The 21195-nt window shown below is 39.2% G+C and overlaps 1 protein-coding gene across 1 annotated transcript in view; it reads right to left on the reverse strand.

Annotated features, from left to right (window-relative positions):
* The window catches only part of LOC140195516 (enhancer of polycomb homolog 1-like), a 201790-nt gene that overhangs the window by 140283 nt on the left and 40312 nt on the right, over positions 1-21195 (reverse strand). Inside the window, exon 2 of the mRNA XM_072253972.1 lies at positions 3232-3362. The gene's annotated coding sequence lies outside the window, so the exon portion shown is untranslated. The remainder of the gene's footprint in view (positions 1-3231; positions 3363-21195) is intronic.

The following is a 21195-nucleotide window of genomic DNA, read 5'->3' on the forward strand; positions in this document are numbered from 1 at the left end:
GATCTCACCAGCGATAAAAAGACAGTCTCTCTCCTCTATGCAAAGCGATCTCACCAGTGATATTTAGGACAAAAATCAACCTTAGTCTTGAACATCCTGAACAACTTCCTGCCCATAATCTTCACACAGGCAGATTCCAAAGCTTCCTGCATCCTAAGATACAATCTCTTCTCTCGATCTATGGTTCTAAATACTCTCACCAGCGGAAGGCACCTGCCTGTATCTGTTCCATCAACCTGCTTCACAATCTTATATATTTGAATGAGACACCACCACCTCCCGATTTTTGCAAACTTCAGCTCAATATCCTCTCAAACATCACACCTTCATCCCAAGAATCTCACAGTCAACCTGCCCTCCACCACGTCCTAGGAAATAGAGACCCAACCAATGCAGTACTCTTAAGTGTAATCTCACTATTGCAAACCAGTTTTGTTTCCAAAACCTTCCTAATCACCTGCTGTACTACCTTTGATTAATAACACACTAAATGTACCAGAGCATCCATATTCTTTGATACAGCATTTATTAGTTCCTTACTATTTTAAAAACTTTTTCTTTCCTTCTTAAAGATCTTCACATTATATTCTTTCTGTAAACTTCTTGCTCACTCCCTTAGTCTGTCCATATCTGTCAATTATTTTGGGGATTTCCTCACAGCAGAGTTTCTCACCTTGGAAGAAAACCAAATTTAAAATGAAAAAAGGGAATTGGAAAATCTTTTCAAGAGCCCAGTGGGGGAAAAAAAACAGGGAAGTAGAAAGTAATTGGACAGCTCCATCAAGAGACAATGGGCCAAGGAGCAGAATGGTCTCCTTTATACACCAAAGGATAAGGCAAGTAAGGTATTTCAGCCCCTGAAATTTGTGCTGGCTCTATGGCAGATTTATCCAGCATCACATGCATTCACTCTCTCCCTGAAGTCCTCCAATTTTCTTTCATTCTTTCTTGTTAAATATTTATGCAGTACTTTCTGAATGCCACAATGAATCTTCTTTTTTACCTACTTTATCTCGTCTACACACTGACACGGCATTCATGATTTTAAGCACTCTGCATGGAAAGCTTTATCCCCATGCCACTTTCTTTTTTTTGGCCATTCAATTTCATTCAATGTTTGCCAATAGGACCAGTTTCTCCCTCCCTGACCTGACTAGACTCATGATTCAAATACCCTTGTCACAATCTATCAAACTTCTTTTCCCAAGGAGAGATTCTCCAATCTATCCATATAAATCTCTCAACTCTGGACTCAATTTAGTACACTGTCAACTGCCACCTGTCATACCAACCCTTTCTTAAGCTTAATTTTACTCTCCATTTGATCATCAGGGAGGTCTGACTTGACTTGATCTATCTTTCTCTCTCGTGGGAATGTACTTAAACAATTCCCGAACTCTCTCCTCTTTGAAAGTGTTTCCCCTATTTGCATTCCAATTTTGGATTCAAATTTGACCAAGCTAGATCTGTTCTCATCCCATTGAAAATGGCCCTCTTCCAAATGACTATTTTTACCATATGCTTTTCCTCCTAAAAAAATAGCTAATTTAAAGCAACACACACAAAATGCTGAAGGAATTCTTATGATGTTATGATCACAATTCCTTTTTTTTTCCTGCTATTGATATTAGCTCCTACCTCATCCCCAGAATTAAGGCTTGCTTGGTATCTTCTCCGTGGTGTCAGAATTGCACTGGTCAAGAAACTGTACAGGTATAAATCAATGCTGAGGAAAGGATGAATACTAAGTTAATACTAATTCACATACCCCTATCAACTTGGTCAGGAAAGTCTCTTGGGGTAGTGAACTTTGGAATTGGAGAAACATCCTCAAGAACTGAAAAAAAAACATTCTTGCAAGAAATTGTATGGCTCTCAGTAGATCCCATTTTAAAGCAAACTACTATGCTGTTTAACCTTAAGAAGTAACAAGAGATCATCAGGGCATGACTACTAAATAAGAAGTTCTTCACCCACATTTGCAAAATATGGAATGCAGTTAAGGGAAGTAGTGTAAATATATTTAAGGGGAAACTAGACACCAAGAGAAAGGAAAAGATTTGCTGAAGTAAGAAGACAGCTGGGAGGAGGTTCACATGGTGCACAAACAACAGCTTGGACTGGATTCCTAGAAAGTTCAGTCCAGAAACATTAACTCTAACTGTAATAATGCAAAAAATATGGGTATCTTGAGATCACATCAAGATTTTAAAATAAAAAAAATCAAGATTACTTCTGACTTCAATCCATTCTCATCACCCCATCATTTATATTTCTCTGCAACACACATCAAAGTTGCTGGTGAACGCAGCAGGCCAAGCAGCATCTGTAGGAAGAGGTGCAGTCGACGTTTCAGGCCGAGACCCTTCGTCAGGACTAACTGAAGGGTCTCGGCCTGAAACGTCGACTGCACCTCTTCCTACAGATGCTGCTTGGCCTGCTGCGTTCACCAGCAACTTTGATGTGTGTTGCTTGAATTTCCAGCATCTGCAGAATTCCTGTTGTTTGCATTTATATTTCTCTCTTTCCTTTGTTGTTGCAATAATCCTGTCTCTAATCAGACCAACATAAGTAAGATTAATCAAAAGAGTTTGGTCAGATATATACAGTATATATACCTAATGCTCAGATTTGTTAATTCTGCCATTTATCATTTGTATGACCCAAGTGTGCAACCATGAAACTACACCAGTGAGAAACGTAATGTTTCATCTTCGTAGTACATACACAGCTTCACACAGCTTCTGCTTTAATTTTAGAACAATCAATTCACAATAATAAATCAATCACTTGTGATATGACTTTACTGATTACTGACAAGCAGCAATAAAAAATGTGAAGCAGCACTCAATATATGAAGCAATATTTTTGCTGTTTGCTTACTAGACCAGTGAAAACGTCTAAGATAAACTTGTGATTCTAAATTGCAATAACAATACTAAAAGTTTACCAAGCCAGTATAATAATGACATTGCAGGGAACTACACTACTTTATAAAACAGAGCAAATCAATTCAAATCATAGATTATGAATTATAGTGATAATTTGCACATTAGAATGAAAATCTTCAACCACACATAATTTTAGTTATAAACTCATATAGCACTGTTTAGTATTAATAAAAGCTGAGCACAATATATGAATGTCCACTGCTAACTCTTTGCAAAATCTTGCATGGCATAAATATTTTTATTCACCTTACACTTGCATAAATATTTCATAAAGACTCACCAAGCAGGCATCCTTTAGGGGTCTTATTAAGGCTTCGCATAATATCAACGTGCAGTATCCAGGCCATATTTATAATTCTTGTTATAGATTCCTTCATGATGCTTATTGGTGGGGTACAGTGGAGAAAATACCTGCAAAAATAGAAATCCATTTCAGTGATTTTTTAATCTTAGTTGCAAGCAATACAAAGATGTCAATCATAAAGTTTCATACAAGGTGTAGGAATTACCTGCATTTATTAAGTGTCAAATGTATGTAGTAACACAAGTAGCTTAAGGGTTAGGGTTCTTAAATAATATCCAACAACTTCAGACTCTAGTCATTCATTAAGGCACTACACTACAAACAAAATTCCTTTAAAAGGAACTTTTTGCCTATGGAACATAATTCATTATTCCTTAATGATCACTCAAGCACATGGTTGGTGAATCCTGGGTGTTTAAGAAAGAAATAAATCATACAGTACTACTTAGGATTTGTTTCAAAAGGTCATTTGTTCACTGCAAAAATTCAAATGTCATTTAGATACTTCATATTCCTGAAGTCTGCCGATTGTCTATGTATTTTGTTGATATAACTGTGGTCAGTCCGTCAGTAATCTATTCTATAATAGAGTGAAATAGTCTCAGAAAATGCTGGCAAAATGTAGTACATGAGGAAGCATCTGCAGAGATGCATTTGAGATCAGTGGCCTGTTGTCAGAATCGGGCAAAGTGAAAAACGTGTGTTTTAAGTTGCAGAGAAGGTGAGGGATGAAGACGCAAAATGAAACATGTACAAAAGGGCAGATACCAAGTTATAAAAATCACAATAGGCCTTATCACAATAAGTCTTAGCGCAATAGGGGGATGAATGACAGATAATAGAAGCTGATCTGTCCAAAGGATTGTAAACAGAAGAAATTGAGTGAAAGCAGTGGGGAGTAATGATACTATAAATCAAAAATAGAGGAAAATACTGGTACTACACAGATCAGATGGCATCTATGAACAGAGATAAAGCTGAGTAAACATTACTGATGTCCAGTTCTGATGCACACTGGAAAGGCCAGTTATCTGAAACAGTTGAATTCTGAATTGAGACGCTTAGAAGGAAGATGAAGTGCCATTTCGTGAGCTAAACTGTGATAGATATTTGCTTCTACCTCATGTTTGCTAAGCTTGCTTTCTAAATAGCAGCTGCCATTTGAAAGGTCACAAGCAGTAATAAGTAAACTTCCACGAACAGTTTATTTAACTTCATAGTCGTATATGGAAGTCAGTCTTCAGTTCTTAAAATGGGAATGAAAAGCACTATATATAGATCAGCTTTACAAATTCTTCTGTATCTTGAGGATGCCCAGCCTGTAAAGAGTCAGTGTACCTGCCTTATTATTGCTCAAGAGTACAGTATAACACAGTGGGTTGTTCCAAACAGGCACACTGACTTTTAAGTTGCTTAGTTCAAGGAAACTTGTAGAACAGATGGATGGTATCTTTTAGCATATCAATAACTAACATGTTTATACTTTCAAATGTTTAAGTGCCCAAAGAATTTAGTTTTACAGTATTAATGTGTTACGTAACCGGCAACAATGAGTATCAATCGAGGCAGGTTATATAAAAACTACCAAACATTTATTAAACACAGATAAACAATAAAAAAAAACAAACAAAAATCTTAACTGGAAGTTAACTGCTATGTGGCCATTCAACAGATCGCCACTCGGTACTGGTTCTTAAAGCGATAAATGCGAAAACAGTTCTTAAAGTGGTAAAGTCAAATACAGTTCTTAAAATGGTAAATTCGAAAGTCCAACAGATTTATACATTCAATTGGGAGAGACTTCTCTGGAGAAGGATTTCTTCATAGATGCGACTTTCCTGCTAGTTCTGTCCAAAAGGATTCACGATGAAGGAAATAAACGGCTTAAAACAACTGACCTTTCTTCTGGCGAGCAAATCCTGCATGAACTACCTTGTTCTTTTGGCAGGAGTTATCTTCGATGCAGGTCACTACTTCTTCAACGAAGACTCAAGGTGGATCCTTTGTTAAACTGCCGAACGATACCAACTTCTCTTAATCCTTCAGGTCCTGTACTTCGATAAAGTCTTCACTCTCCAATACTACTGAAAAGGTACATCAACAAATCTGGCAGAAATGGGTAAACTGCCAATCCAGCACTATTGTACCTTACAATAGAATGTAACACTCCGTTTTAAAAATGAAACTGCGTCATAAAACAAATATGCAACGGAACGGAGACACTGACGAACGTTCTAGCTGGAAAACTAACTGCGTTACCAGGGGTCTTCCCTTTTATGCCCGTGGTGAACATGTCATCACGTGACCTCACATTGGCGGGAAAATTACACCAGTTGACCTCCAAAAGACCATTACATCATTCTCACAAGAAAGTCACAAGATCTCCTTGAGGTATGTAACAAATGATAGCTAGCTAAGATCCATGTCCTGAAAATGCTATGAAACAGTTTGTGTTGAAAGGACATCTGAGAAAATATCACATGCTTGTGAAGTCATTCAAGTGGCTGGAAAGAGCAGTTCAGGCTTAGTAGGAATGTGGTAAGGAACATCAAGAAACATGGAAGAACTAGAATATATTCCTCCAGCTTTGGTTTCTGTGATAGACAACCTGCTTGTCTGCATCTTTTGAGTTTATAGGAATGGTGGGTGTTTTAGAAACGGTTTGTAATTGGGAAATGTTTAAAGATCGAAATCCTCTGTGAGTTTTAAATGTGTTTTAAGAATGTGTGGATTTAAACATGTATCCCTGTAAATAAATGAACTTTATTAGCTGGAAGTATCTTCTCCTTTGAATGGGGGGTGGGGGGGACTTACCGCTCCAACAGTGTGTATTGACAGCTAAACTCACCATGGAGAATAAACAGGGAAGTAATCTACTCTTTGAAGATTGGGTAGTTACAGTACTCGTGGCTATTTATATCCGATAGGGCTTAAAGTCTTTGAGTTTAAAACTACATGGTCAGCAAACCCAATACAGTACCATCACAATGTTGCATTTCATTGGAACACTGCATAAGGTCAAAGACAAAGGTCACAATGCAAGAGCAATGAAGAATTAAAGTGACAGGCAAATAGAAAGCTTAGTTTCACCCTTGTAGACAGAACAGATGTGCTCTACAAAGTGATCACCCAGTAATCATTCTCTGCTCTTGGATGCACTGAAATGACTGCAATACCTGGGAAATCTTTCTCCACCTTATCACAGATATTCCATTGTTCTCCATTACTTTGCAACTTAAAACAGATTTGCTTTCTCACTTTGAGTGCTGATAATGGACTAATAACCTGAAACATTAATTGCTTCTTTCTCCACAGATGCCGCCTAACCTGCTAAATATAGAAGGTATTTTGTTTCTACTGCATTTCCAGCATTTGCTGTTTTATTGTTCTCTAGATACTGCAGAATCTGTGCAGTTAAACACAGAAATCCATTGCTGTTATAAGATTATTGAACGGTTCCCTAGTACAAGATGGACTCTTTGCATCATAATCTATCTCGTTAGGACCTTGCACCTTTTAATCTACTTGCCTGCACTGCCTTTAACTAGCACTTCATTCTGCATTCTGTTATGGTTTGTACCTTGTACTTCCTCAATGCACTGTAATTATTTGATCTCTATGAGCAGTATGCAAGTTTTTCCCTCTGTACCTCAGTACGTGACAATAATAACCAATATCTCAATTTTAAAAAAATACTCTATTCCTCCACTATAGTGTTATTGCAGTTCTCATTATGAAATGGTGAATGGAAATTACACTACATTGATTGGCTTAATCTCAAACAATAACAAGGTGGCCTACAGGGAAGAAGTCACCTCTCTGACACAGTGGTGTCAAGAAAACAACCTCTCCCTCAATGTCACAAAGACAAAGGAGCTGGCTGTGGATCACAGGAGGAATGGAGACGGGATAACCACTATTGAGATCAATGGATCTGGGGTTGAGAGGGTGAACAGCTTTAAGTTCCTCGGCATTCACATCACTGAGGACCTCATGTGGTTTGTATACACCAGCTGTGTGGTGAAAAAAGCACAACAGCGCCAATTATATCCAGACGGTTGAGAAAGTTTGGTATGGGCCCCCAAATCCTAAGAACTTTGTACAGGGGCACAATTGAGAGCATCCTGACTGGCTGCATCACTGCCTGGTATGGGAACTGTACCTCCCTTAATCGCAGGACTCTGCAGAGAGTGGTGTGGACAGCCCAGCACATCTGTAGTTGTGAACTTCCCATAATTCAGGACATTTACAAAGACAGGTGTGAAAAAAGGGCCCAAAGGATTATTGGGTCCTAAGCCACCCAGTGCCGGATTAACCTAGTAGCAAAAGTAGCATATGCTACGGGCCCCGCACTAAATGCTTGCAAGCTGCAGTCTGGTGAAATCGGCATCTCACCGTATTCTCACAACGATCTGGCAACGCTGTTGTTTTCATGTCAGGGGAGCTGCATGTTGCATGGTATGTGTGTGCAGGCATGTGTTGGCTCCTTGCTGTGTCGTGGTGTCCTTTGCGCTATCTCCCACGTTACACTGCTGCAGGGCGCACCGCCGCAATGAGCCTGCGACAAGGGATGTGTGACTCAACAGTTTTATGTGACCCAGTTCATGATTCCTCGTTTTTTCCCTGATTTTAGGTAGTCTGAACCAGCTCAGGAATATACAAGATCGGTTTAGACTGTGAGTTTCAACCTGTATTTCCCAATTGAAGTGAGTTTCAATAAGTAACTAAACAGATAATTTTCAGAACACTATTCCTAGTTGGTTGTTGAGTGCATGTGATCCACACACGCTCATAGCCACAACAGTCACATAAATTTGTTATTGTTCACTAGTCTTTGTTGATACTGCTACTTAGCTGAAATGTGCTGCTGAATGTTGTCAAGAAGCATTAATTTTCCTTCAATTTGTAGAAAGCCTGTACACATTTTCTTCTGCTTCTACTTATCGGTGGGATCTCCTTTCTGCTGCACTATCTGATGGCGATGCTCATTTGCCCATTGTGAAAAGAATGTCAGATACCAGGTGGTCAGCTCATGCAGGTGCAACAAAAGCACTTTCACACAGCTTTTCTGCAATAAAACAAGCCTTGGATGACAACAGGCTCATGGACTATTTTCAACCATGATGAAGTTGGAAACAGGAATAATGGTCATATTGTGGGATCAAGTATTAGAGCATTTTCAAATGACCAGTGCTTCTTTGCATTCTTCTGGCCAAGACATGAACACAGCTTGTGCACTCTATGAATCCTTGCATGGATATATTCAAGCTATGCGGTCTACTTTTTCAGGCATTGAGCAAAAAGCCAAGGATCTGACTAAGTGTGAAGATTATCAACAGCAAACTCAAAGAAAACACAAGCAAAGCCGTGCTGAAAGTTGCCTCACAGGTGGATAGGGTAGTTAAGAAAGCTTATGGGGTGTTAGCTTTCATAAGTCGAGGATAGAGTTTAAGAGTCGCGATGTAATGATGCAGCTCTATAAAACTCTGGTTAGGCCACACTTGGAGTATTGTGTCCAGTTCTGGTCGCCTCACTATAGGAAGGATGTGGAAGCATTGGAAAGGGTACAGAGGAGACTTACCAGGATTAGAGAGTATGCATTATGATCAAAGTTTAAGGGAGCTAGGGCTTTACTCTTTGGAGAGAAGGAGGATGAAAGGAGAAATGATAGAGGTATACAAGATAATAACAGGAATAGATAGAGTGAATAGCCAGTGCCTCTTCCCCAGGGCACCACTGCTCAATACAAGAGGACATGGCTTTAAGGTAAGGGGTGGGAAGTTCAAGGGGGATATTAGAAGAAGGTTTTTTACTCAGAGAGTGGTTGGTGTGTGGAATGCATCGCCTGAATCAGTGGTGGAGGCAGATACACTAGTGAAGTTTAAGAGACTACTAGACAGGTATATGGAGGAATTTAAGGTGGGGGCTTATATGGGAGGCAGGGTTTGAGGGTCGGCACAACATTGTGGGCCGAAGGGCCTGTACTGTGCTGTACTATTCTATGTTCCACGTATGATGATTTCAGTGGTTCCAGCACTCTTGATCAACTTGTTGAATCTCAAACGCCTTCTCAGAAGTTTAAAAGCCAACATTTCTTGCCATTATTGACAGCTTGCTTTTTGCCCTGTCAAAAAGGCAGAAAGCTTATCCAAAGGTGAATGGTGTTTTTGGATTCCTTCATCAGTTACAGTCATTTACACCTGAAGAGATCGTAAAGAGGTCATCAAATCTTATTAAATCATATCCGGAAGATCTGGAAGAAAGTCTTGAAGAAGAATTTGTGCAGTTTACTGAACTGTTGAAAACTGATCTTGCTTCTCATATTGGTGCCAAACAAGACTTTGTAGAGTTACAGTTGTACCGTCTGATAACTGACAATTCTTTGGAGCCATGTTTTCCAAATGTAGAAAATGCCTTGGCAATCTATTTGTCACTCATGGTTACCAAATGCAGTGGAGAATGTTCATTTTCAAATCTAAAAAGGATTAAAAATGAACTAAGGAGCACCATGGGTCTAAACAGATTGAACAATCTCACTCTAATGAGCATTGAACATGAACTTCTGTGTGAAATAGACATTTCCAGTATCATCAACAAATTTGCTCATGCTAAATCTAGAAAATCTAACTTTTAAATTGTAGTTTTGTTACTTTTGATATTTGAAATTGATACCTACATGTAAGTAATGCTATTACTGAAGTGTCAGACATTTGTCGTATTATCTGGCTATATAGCAAATTAAAAAAATTGAATACTTTACTATGCAAGTAAATAATTTATGTTTTAATACTTAAATGCATTTTTAAAATTTAGGACTCCTTTATAACATATGCTACAGGCCCCGCACTACCTTAATCCGGCCCTGGAGTCACCCCAATCACAATCTATTCCAGTTGCTACCATCCAGGAAACGGTACCGCAACATAAAAGCCAGGACCAACAGGCTCCAGGACAGCTTCTTCCACCAGGCCATCAGACTGATTAACTCACCCTGATTTGAGTGTATTTCTATGTTACATTGACTGTTCTATTTATTATAAATTACTATGATTGTACATTGCACATTTAGACGGAGACGTAACGTAAAGATTCTTACTCATGTTTGTGAAGAATATAAGGAATACAGTCAATTCAATTCCATTCTGTATTGCATTAGCTTTGTGTACTCAGTGTTTACAAAATGAGGGGTGATATTATTGAAAGACAAGAAACTACAAGGGGGGGCGTGACAGAGTAGATATTAAGATGTTTTTATTTTAGAGACCGTCTTGAACAAGGGGACATGGATTTAAGATAACAGGCTATTTAAAACCGAGGTATGCTGAAATTTCTTCTTGCAGAGTGCAGTGAGTCTCTGGGATTCTCTAATCCAGAGAGTTGTAGGTTCTACGTCATTTCCCTCAGGATTAATAAAGTATATCTATCTATCTATGTATTAGAGGTACCTAAAGAGGTGGTAGATATATTTTTGAAAATCTAGGGGACTGAGGGCTAGGGAATTGGCACAGACATTGTTGAGGCCTAAGGAAGATCAACCACAATCATATTGAATAGCGCAGGGTGGGTAGGCTTGAGGGGCCAGGTGGCCAATCCTGGCTATTTTGTGTTCTTATCCGCTTGTATTCCACCAAAGGCACTAAAATGACTGAAACTGGTACCTTTTTAAATTGCATAAATAATGATGATGATTGCTGAACAACTTCTCTTGCCCTGGAAAGATAATTTTACCAGTGTGACTTTTATTTCCATTCTCACAAAATTAAAAACATTAAGTTTTTACAACTACCTGCCTCCCTTAATTCCATCTGTATTTCCCAAATTTTAGAACACTTTATAGACATTTAAAATACAGTTTTATATAATTCTTTTTAGCCTTCTGGTTTGCAATCTTTAAATCTGAAATGTGAATACTTCTACCTTATTTCTTACTCATCACAGATTCCCTGGAAAGGGTACCACACTGAATTAGATTTAAGGTTAATCACAATATCTGCAGACAAGATCATAAAATATACCAGTTGAAGAGAAAGGAATAAAAAAGTAAATTTTCCCCCACCCCTTCCGTCTTCTTCAACTTCCCATTCAGGCCTCTTACTACTTCTCATCTGCCTATCACCTTTGCCAGTGCCCCTCCTCCTTCCATTTCTCCCACAGTCCACTCTCCTCTCCCTTCAGATTCCTTCTTCGCCAGCCCTTTTCCACCTATCACCTTCCAGTTTCTTACTTCACCCCTCTCCCCACCTGGCTTCACCTATCACCTTCCAGTTGGTCCTCCTTCCCTTATCCCTCCACCTTTTTTATTCTAGCATCTTCCCCCTTCCCTTCCAGTCCTGATAAAGCGTCTTGGCCCGAAACATTGACTAGTTATTTCCATAGATGCTGCCTGACTTGCTGAACTTGTCCAGCATTGTGTGTGTTGCTCTGAATTTCCAGATCTGCAGAATCTCTTGTGTTTATAGAAAAATAATTATTTTGTTGCTGTGAACAAAACCTAGGCCAATATAAAATTTGACATTATTTCAATTCAAGGAATTTATATTAGGCCTTGAAAAGGACACAAGCTATAGTTAACAGCTGGCAGAATATTAGCTACTGGAAATGGTTTCACAATCTGATCACTCTGAATTTTAAAATCTGCCTTGTACAGAATCCTCTTTGTTAAATGTTTATTCAATATTTTCAAAAGTTGCTAACTTTAAAAGACTTTAATATAATGCAGCTTAGATGCCCTCGTACTCTCGTTTAAACCAAAGTTCCTGTTTGCATATGGCCAAATAAAGTGTTTTCTGCGGATACATATTTTGGTTGCAGTTTTTTTTTAAAACAGAACTTGATGCCAGAGATTTGACAAGAGAAGGATTTTAACAGTGGTCAATAAGTATAGGATACGACCTTCTCCATGAATTGCCATACAGTCAGATTTAATTCATTAAAATGAAAGTTTACTTAAAATATTTTATTAAAGTATTAGAATCACATTCAGAGCACAGATCATCTAATGACAGAATGCTGTGTTTGGAAAGAACTTCAGGGATAAAAGCCAAGCTATTACTGGCAGCAATGTTCAAATATAGAATATTTATATTTTGTCTTCTCTACACTTAGCAGCAAGGGGGAGCTTGATATCACTTTCAATGCAGGGAATAGCAATTTAACCTCACAGTTTTAACAAAAATGTTCCGATGTTCATAGAGTTTGCTATTCTATCTGCCAAAGATTCCTTTCAGCAGAATGAAATATGCTTTTCTTCACAATGACAGTGTAATTAAAACGGTCATGCCCCCATTAAATGGATTATATTCTCATCTTGAATAACATTTCCTAAAAGCTATCCTGCATCTAAAACTGAAAGTTTTTAATGATTTATCTTCTGGAAATCAGCATTTCCTGAATGGTAACTTACATTACTGTGCACAGACTATTTTATTTCTGATTGTTCAAAGATCTGATTCCTCATTTTCTCTGTGTTTGTTGCATCATTTTACAAGTCTACAGCATTACTTTTATTATTTCCACAAATTTTAAGTTTCTCTTGCTACCAGACATCAGAAGCTTGGAGCACACACAATGGATTCTGGTTAGTTGAGACACATCGGGACCAGTACATTTTGGCCCAATTAGTCGAAGTCTCGTGGAAATAATTAAAAAGGTTTTAAAAGTGCCAGACTACCATTTAATTGAGTAACAAATTATGTATTTAAATGAAATACAGAACAAATTAAAATACTACCGATATTACAGAGGAATTCATCCTGTGTATTTTGCCATGTACGCTACCATTGACTGCAAGTTAACAAAAGTAGCACAGACACCTAGTGCAGACATTGGACACCTTCAAAATAAAAACAAAATGACAAAAAATACCGTTTTTTGAATCAGGGCATGCAACTGATGCTCTAAGCACGGTGTAGTGTCTAATGGCTGTACAAGTGGCCGGCATTTTCCGGCATTTCCTAGCCTGAAAGTGTGAAACCGCAGTGAGTAAATCAGTTCTCAATTGTCTTAGTGTCGCCAAATATCAGTGACAAAAATCACTGCTTTTTTTTAAATAGCAGAAGCACATGCAACCGTAAACACGGCAGTGTATCTAACGGCCACACAAGTGCACGCAACTGGCACTAGTTAGAAGCTGTTTGGCAACAGCCTCCAGTCCCAATTAAGTGGCATAGTATCCCAAATCAATGAAGGGAATCCTGGCTATTTTCTTGATTTGATTTTGTTCTTTAAGAATTGCCCCAATTAATGGATGGCTCAATTAACCAAAGTATGGTATTCCTTTGGTAATACCACATTATCAAAGTAATATGGTACTTTGTTCCATAAACCCAATCATAACCTTAAATACAAGCAAAAGCTGACTAATTGTTGAAAAAGAACTGACAAAAATCGAAACAGAGGCCCATAACGCATAAAAACTGATTTCTTGGCAATTCCATCATAGCGTTATACTCCTCAGTCTTCGAAAAAAAAATGCGCAAAGCTCTCGTCTGGCATCCTCCGTTCTGACTGCTGTGGGATCAAAGAAAATGCCGGCCACAGAAATTAAATACAATCACTTTTCACTTAATTTTACTTTCAAAATGTTGCTTAAAATATGTTACGATGTGTTACATATGTTATATTTAAAACCAGTTTGGGGAAAAATACATTTACCATTTTGTATTATCTTTGTATTTTCTTTTGCTTGCTGAAAATGGAAACAGAACATCTGGAAAAACTTCACAGAACCTACACTGCTCCTGAAAATCAGCTCAAGAAGGTGAATGAAATTTAAACGGCTTCAACATTGATTGATACCTGGGCTTGAAAGTCTAGAAGTCGTTTTTGGAACATCTTTCACTTTCCACTTTTCTTTCTCTTTAGAATCATCCTTTAAAAACTAACCACTGTAATCAACTTTTTGATTATCTATGCAAATGTTTTCCTCAAATAGTTTGACAAAAATATTGTTTTATAACACGTCTACAAAAATCTCCCAAGACATTTAACATATTAAAAGGTACTACCTAAATTACAGTGGTGACTGATAACAATCCCTATGCTGTCCTCTGCAAGCCACCATTGCCCCTGAAGTGATGTTGATTATTTCATTTCCACTTCCCTCTTTCCCAGCTCTGAGGAAGGACCTTGGACCCAAAACATTATATCAAAAGTTGAAAGTACACTAAACAACCACGAGTTTCGTCTTCCCCATGGACAGCCACGAAACAAAACCATGGAACCCGTTCAAAGAAAAACACCCCCCCATGTGCAAAAACAATCATGCAAACAGCAACAAAAACAAAAAGAGCAAGAAACACAGACTATAAAACACAAAGGTAAAAGAGCTCAAGTATTTTCAGTTCAGCTCGGTTCATCATCTCCAGGCTGCCCTAATCAAAATCGTCCAAATTAGCAAAAAAAAAGAGAAATCAGAAACACAACACAACGTGAACCACAGAGTCCAATTCACACACTGCGCCGGTTAAACCTTGCCCAGGACCCAGAATCCAGCACTATCCTCCAACAGCATCAAGGGAGAAATAGAGAATTGGAATGCAGGGACCTTCCTTCGGGAGCAGCAAGAGGCTGGCAGACAGCGCTGCACACTTGCTCGCCTTCCCCGATGATTTCAATCTTCCTTGATGCTTTAATTGGTGAGATCAGCAAGAAATGGAGTTGAACATGGGCTCACACTCCGTCTCCAGGCTTCTTGGCCTTGAGCCCAAACACTTTGTTCGACACCTCGTGGAACCTTCGGAGACAGAAAAGTGCTAGATCGCTCGATCAGCCCGAAGACAGACCACCAAAATGTAGATCACCTTCAACAGATGCTGTCTGACCTGCTGACTTTTCATTATTTTCTATGTTTTAGAATGTTAAGTATCTGTGCTTTAAAAAAATTCATCACCCATCCTCCCGTATTCAAATTAAAGGGCAATAAATTCTCCTCAGAAAAGCTGCCAAAAGGAGCAAGGTATGCTTAACCAAGCAGGAATTTGGAAGCTGGAAACTCCCTTGAAAAATGGAGGCAGTAAACATATGCTCTGAACTCAAAGAATGGCTCTTTATGTTTCTATCTTCAGCAAAGAGGCACTCTACATGCCACTCCAGCTAGAGAATGCATGATGTTCAGTTCATTTTACTACCATGTGACTTTTCAGTGGTTAAAGTACACCTCTCATACTTTGTCTCAAATCCAATTTTTCTTTTGATTATACTACAGTAAATATTCAGATACAACTTTTTCACCACATGCCTTTCTCCCAGAGGATGGACAGAGTTAAATTTGCATATTTATCCCACTGATATGGTTGATATAATGCCAGGTTAGTTCTCTGGCAATTCAATCATGCATTCTGACATAAACATTGCAATAACTTGCATGTAATTCAGTCTACCATGTTTGGTAGTGTCCACTATTAGCTTGTTATGGATGTTTCTCCAAGGAGGAAATGCCTGTAAAAGAAATTAAAATTCCCAAGCAGAAAATAGAGGTGAAAAAGAACCTCTCTGCACCGTGGGCCAGTAAGATTGTATTTTCTGGCTGATATTTTGCCAAAATGAGCTAAGTTTTTGGAAGGGACTCATTGCCACTAAAAAAGAGCAGTGCATAACATTTGGTAATAAAACTCATTACAGCTGGGTGAGGTCGCTTCAGAGTTACATTTCTGGGTCAGATGAAAGGACTTGTGCAGCAAGAGGCTACACGCCAACAAATCTGCAAGTTAAAGCGACATTCAGCTTAATAGACACACCAAAGGATTTGCGTTAAAAACACTCAATGCTGAGTCAACACACAGCTGACTATTAACATTTCAATATGGTTACAGTGGATATGTTAATGGACAAGTAATCAAATGGCGTGACTAAATTACCTTGATGTCCACCACCACTCCCAACCCTGAATCTCCCACGGCAGCAGATCAAGTCTAAACGTCTCTCCTCATAAAGTTATTTAATTCATTGGGCAATAAATGCTGGTCTGGGTTTTAACATCCATTTCTCTAACTTCCAGTAATTTCTTCCTCCTCCCCTTCTTTTTTCCACACCCCATTCTGGTTCTCTTCTTACCCCTTCTCTTGTCCTCACTTACCCATCATCTTCCCTTACTGCCCTTCCTCCTTCCCGTTCTCCTATGGTCCACTGTCTTCTCCTTTCAGATTCCTTCTTCTTTACAATTACCTCTACCACCTATTATCTCCAAGATTTTCACTACATCCCTTCTCCACCACAATCCACCTTCCCCTTCATTTGGTTTCACCTATCACCTGCCACCTAGTACTCCTTCCCCTTCTTATTCTGGCTTCTTCCCCTTTCTCTCCAGTCCTCATGAAAGGCCACAGCTGGAAATATCGACTGTTTATTCCTATCCATAGACGCTGCCTGGACCTGCTGAATTCCTCCATTTTGGGGGGCATTTCTCTGGTTTTCCAGCATTGACAGAATCCATCAACAAAAATCATTAAATTGATTTGGGAATAATAAGCTGATGTTAGTAATGGCCACACAGCTGGATTGTCATGAAAACCCCATCCGAAATTGTCATGCCTTTTAGGGAAAGAGATTTGCTGTCCGTATACATTCTCGCCTAAATTGAACTACAGCAACGTGACTGACTCCACAACTGAACTCTAAATTAATCTAGTAAACCAATGAGTTCAAGGACATAACAAGGACACTGGGGATAAGAATTAAATGCTGGCTTTCACAGCCTTTCCCTCAACTTATGAATGAATAAAGTCATGGACCAGTATGAATTTATGACCAAAACGGTATTGTGTGAACAAGGACACCAGGTTTTTCAGAAGACCGGAGTGTACTTGTTGGCATGGATCATCTTTTAGAGAAGATAGTTGAAATTCAGGATGTCATATTTTGTAACTCTAAGACATAAAAGTAATTGAAAGGAAACATGGAGCTGGGAATGTCTTAGTTTCATTTTTACTTTAAGTGAGATGCGTGCATAAAATGTGCTGGCATTGACGACGTATGTCATTCACGTACTTTTATATATGACTCAAAATGAATTATATAAGCAACAAAAATTGCTTAAACAATATATTCACAATATTACTCATATACTAAATACACACTTCTCCCTGCTTAGCTATAAACTCCAACTCAATATAGAATGCACCTCAAACACACACACACACACACACACACACACACAATACAATATAATGCAAATACTATATAGGTATCCACAGTATAGAAAATTTTAAATTGTCCCATTCAGGCCCAGAGATTTAATTGCCGTGGAGGATTTCTTACTCTTGAGGGACGAATGTCTTTATTGGGGAGAGGGGTGCATTCTGCATGTCAAGTGAGACTTGTGGCTGTGAAACCATCTCAGGTTCTGGGGCCTCCTCTGTGGTGGTTGTAGGAGTTGACTCTGGGACTGCAGGAAGTGGTTCTGATGGCTCTGGTCACCTTTCTTCTCCTTTCTCCAAGATGCCCTTGGCATTTTTTGGACATTTTGGTATGTTGAACAGTGCATGACAAGCTACTCAATCTGCTGATCTATACCAGGCCACCAGACAAAGCGTTGAGCCAACACTTTCATTTTGACCAAGCCGAGATGTCCAGCATATAGCTCCTCCAACAATTTACTTCTCAGCTTGGATGGTACAACTCTCAGACCCCAATAAGGAAGCCTCCATCAAGGGCAAGTTCATTCGGGCACTGCACATTACAGGCATTTTGTGTGGCCCTGTAGACTTGAGACAGTGTGGGGTCTTTTCTGGTTTCTCTTTGGATCATCTCTGCCATAGTAGGAAGACTTTCAATTTGTATCAGGGAGAATATGTCAAGAGGAGTGTTGTATTTTGTTAATTTTTCAGGCATTTCCTTTTCCAAGGGTAAACAGGACATCCATCAGCATTTCCATGATTAGTTGTCCTCTTGAATTCCATCTTGTAGTTGTGTCCTCCAGGAATTAGAGCCCATCTCTGCATTGGTGCTGCTGCAGTTAGTGGGGGACCGGTGCATCAGAAAGGTGACGTCTATTATTAAGAAAACCCCAATCACCCAGGACATGCCCTCTTCTCATGATCACCTTCAGAAAGGAGGTACAGAAGCCTGAAAGCACACACACAGCTATTCAAGAACAGCTTCTTCCTTTCTTCCATCTGATTTCTAAATGGGACTTTGAACCCATGAACACTACCTCACTTTTATTATTTCTGTCTTTGCACTATTTTTAATTTAAATATTTAATATACAGATATATACTTATGGTAATTGATTTACTTTTTTTCCAATATTATCATGTATTGCATAGAACTGCTGCTGCTAAGTTAATAAATTTCATGACACCTGCCACTGATATTATACCCGATTCTGATTCATAACATGTTTAATGACTGCACCTATACCATAAGGCGAGGCATCACAGACAAGCTTCACCAGACGATGTGGATCATTATGTGTGAGCACAGTGTCTGACGTCACCATTTCCTTTACCTCTTGAAAGCCACCTCACCCTGTTTTGACCATTGCCAAGTCTTCCTGATCTGTAGTAATGAGTTCAAGGGGTGGAACACAATAGGCAGGTTTGGCAGGAACCTGTTGTAGTAATTGACAAATCCTAAAAAGGACTGAAATTGAGACATGTCCTTTGGCCTTGGGGCATCCACCACTGCTTGAATTTTCTCAGCACACTCGTGCAATGCTTGTGCGTCAAGGATGTGACCATATTAAGTGATGCTTGGTTTAAAGAATTCACTCTTGTTGCATTGTGCTCCGAGCCCATAATCTTCTAATCTTTTTAACACTGTCCAGAGATTTTGGAGATGTTCCTTGTCATCCTTACCAGCAACAATGATGCCATCCAGGTAACACTGAGTGCCTGGGCAGCCTTGCAGCTCCTGGTCCATAGCTTTCTGCCAGAGCGCAAGTGCAGATGCTACTCCAAAAATAAGCCTATTATAGCGATAAAGCCCTTTGTGGGTGTTTATGGTGAGAAATACTTTGGACTCTTCTTGCATCTCCATCTGTAGTTAGCTCTCAACTAAGTCCACTTTACTGAAGTGCTTTCCTTCCGAAAGGTTTACAAAGGTATCCTCTATCCTGGGCAGAGGGTACTGATCCACTTTCAGTACTGAGTTGGTGTTGACTTTATTCTGCATTCTGTCATCGTTTTACCAAAACTACCTTAATGTAGTTGTGGGGATGTTGTGGGGAGGTTGTATAATACATTGGTGAGGCCAAATTTGGAGTATTGTGTACAGTTCTGGTCACCTAACTACAGGAAGGATATCAGTCAGATCAAAAGGGTGCAGAGAAGATTTACTAGGATGTTGCTAGTTGAGTTACAGGGAAAGACTGAACAGGTTAGGACTTTATTCCTTGGAGCGTAGAAGAATGAGGGGAGATTTGATAGAGGTTTACAAAATTATGAGGCGTATAGACAGAGTACATGTGAATAGGCTCTTTCCGCTTAGATTAGGAGAGATAAATACGAGAGGACATGGCTTTAGGGTGAGAGGGGAAAAGTTTAGGGGGAACATTAGGGGGAGCTTCTTCACAGAGAGCGGAGGGAATGTGGAACGAGCTGCCATCTGACGTGGTAAATGTGGGCTCACCCTTAAGTTTTAAGAATAAATTGGATAGGTACATGAATGGGAGAGGTCTGGAGGGTTATGGACTGGATGCAGGTCAATGGGACTAGCAGAATAGTGTTTCGGCATAGACTAGAAGGGCCAAATGGCCTGTTCTCTGTGCTGTAGTGTTCTATGGTTCTAGTCTTGTAATTAATTGATCTGTATGAATTGTAAGGAAGGCAAGTTTTTCACTGCACCTCAGTACCTGATAATAATAAACAAATTTATGAATCCATCAATTTAATTACCAACTTCCCAATTACAAGTGTTAACGCTTTCTAAAAGCATACAATTCAAGGCCCTTTAAGCTTTGCACACCTTTACTTAGATCTATGATAAAAATGATGACAAAGTCCTCTCCTTTGTTTCTTTGCTATTTTTGTTAATTGTTGCTAGTAAACAATGGATGATATACGAATTCTGAAGATAGGAGATGAACCACCACCAAGAACTACATTAAGAGATCCTGTATATAGAAACATGTTGCAGTGTGTGGAATCCTGTATCCACTAAAGCCCTTTGATGAGCTTAGTATGGCACAGGACATGACCATGTGGCCCACAGAGATCATGTAATCTTCTAAAGGAGTCATAGAGCAAAATAGACAGATAGCATGTCAGAAGTAGCCCCTTTGGCCCAACATGATGATCAGCGGTTCACCTACATTAAACTGCTGTGTGAAAAACTTGCCCCTTGGGTCCCTTTTAAAACTTTCCCCCATCACCTTAAACCTAAGTGCTCTTGCTTTATACTTTTGGGGAAAAAGAACGTGACCCTCCACCTTGTCTATGCCCGTCATGGTTTTATAAACCTCCGTAAAGTCAACTCTCAGTCTTTTTTTGCTCCACAGAACATAGTCCCAACCTATCCAGTCTCTCCTTGTAACTCAAACCCTTCAATCACATTAACAACTTCATGAATCTTTTCTGTGTCCTCTCCAACTTAATCACATGTGTGACAAGCAGAACTGCATGCAATACTTCAAGTGTGGTCTCACCAACATCTTGTAAGAAGATGGCCCAATTCTAGTACTTGACCTTGGCCAGTGAAGGCAAATGTGCAATACCCCTTCTTCATCAATCAGTCTGACTGTGTCACCACTCTTAGTAGCACAGCGACCTCTCAGTCTCTTCTGCCTGCTCTTCTCCATACATCTGTAACACTATTTCCCCCACTCAATTCCTATTGAAAGCTCTCCAACTAATGGTTTCCACAACTGTACAGGCAGCAAGTTCCAGATCTTCTTGTGCATTACATGCACGGAAGATTTTTTCACATTTTCTTTGAATCTTTTGACCAGACTTCCAAATCCTTGTCTTCTGGTTGTTGAGTCCACCAACTAATGGGAACAGCT

The sequence above is a fragment of the Mobula birostris genome, chromosome 3 (assembly GCF_030028105.1).
Source record: "Mobula birostris isolate sMobBir1 chromosome 3, sMobBir1.hap1, whole genome shotgun sequence".
NCBI lineage: Eukaryota > Metazoa > Chordata > Chondrichthyes > Myliobatiformes > Myliobatidae > Mobula > Mobula birostris.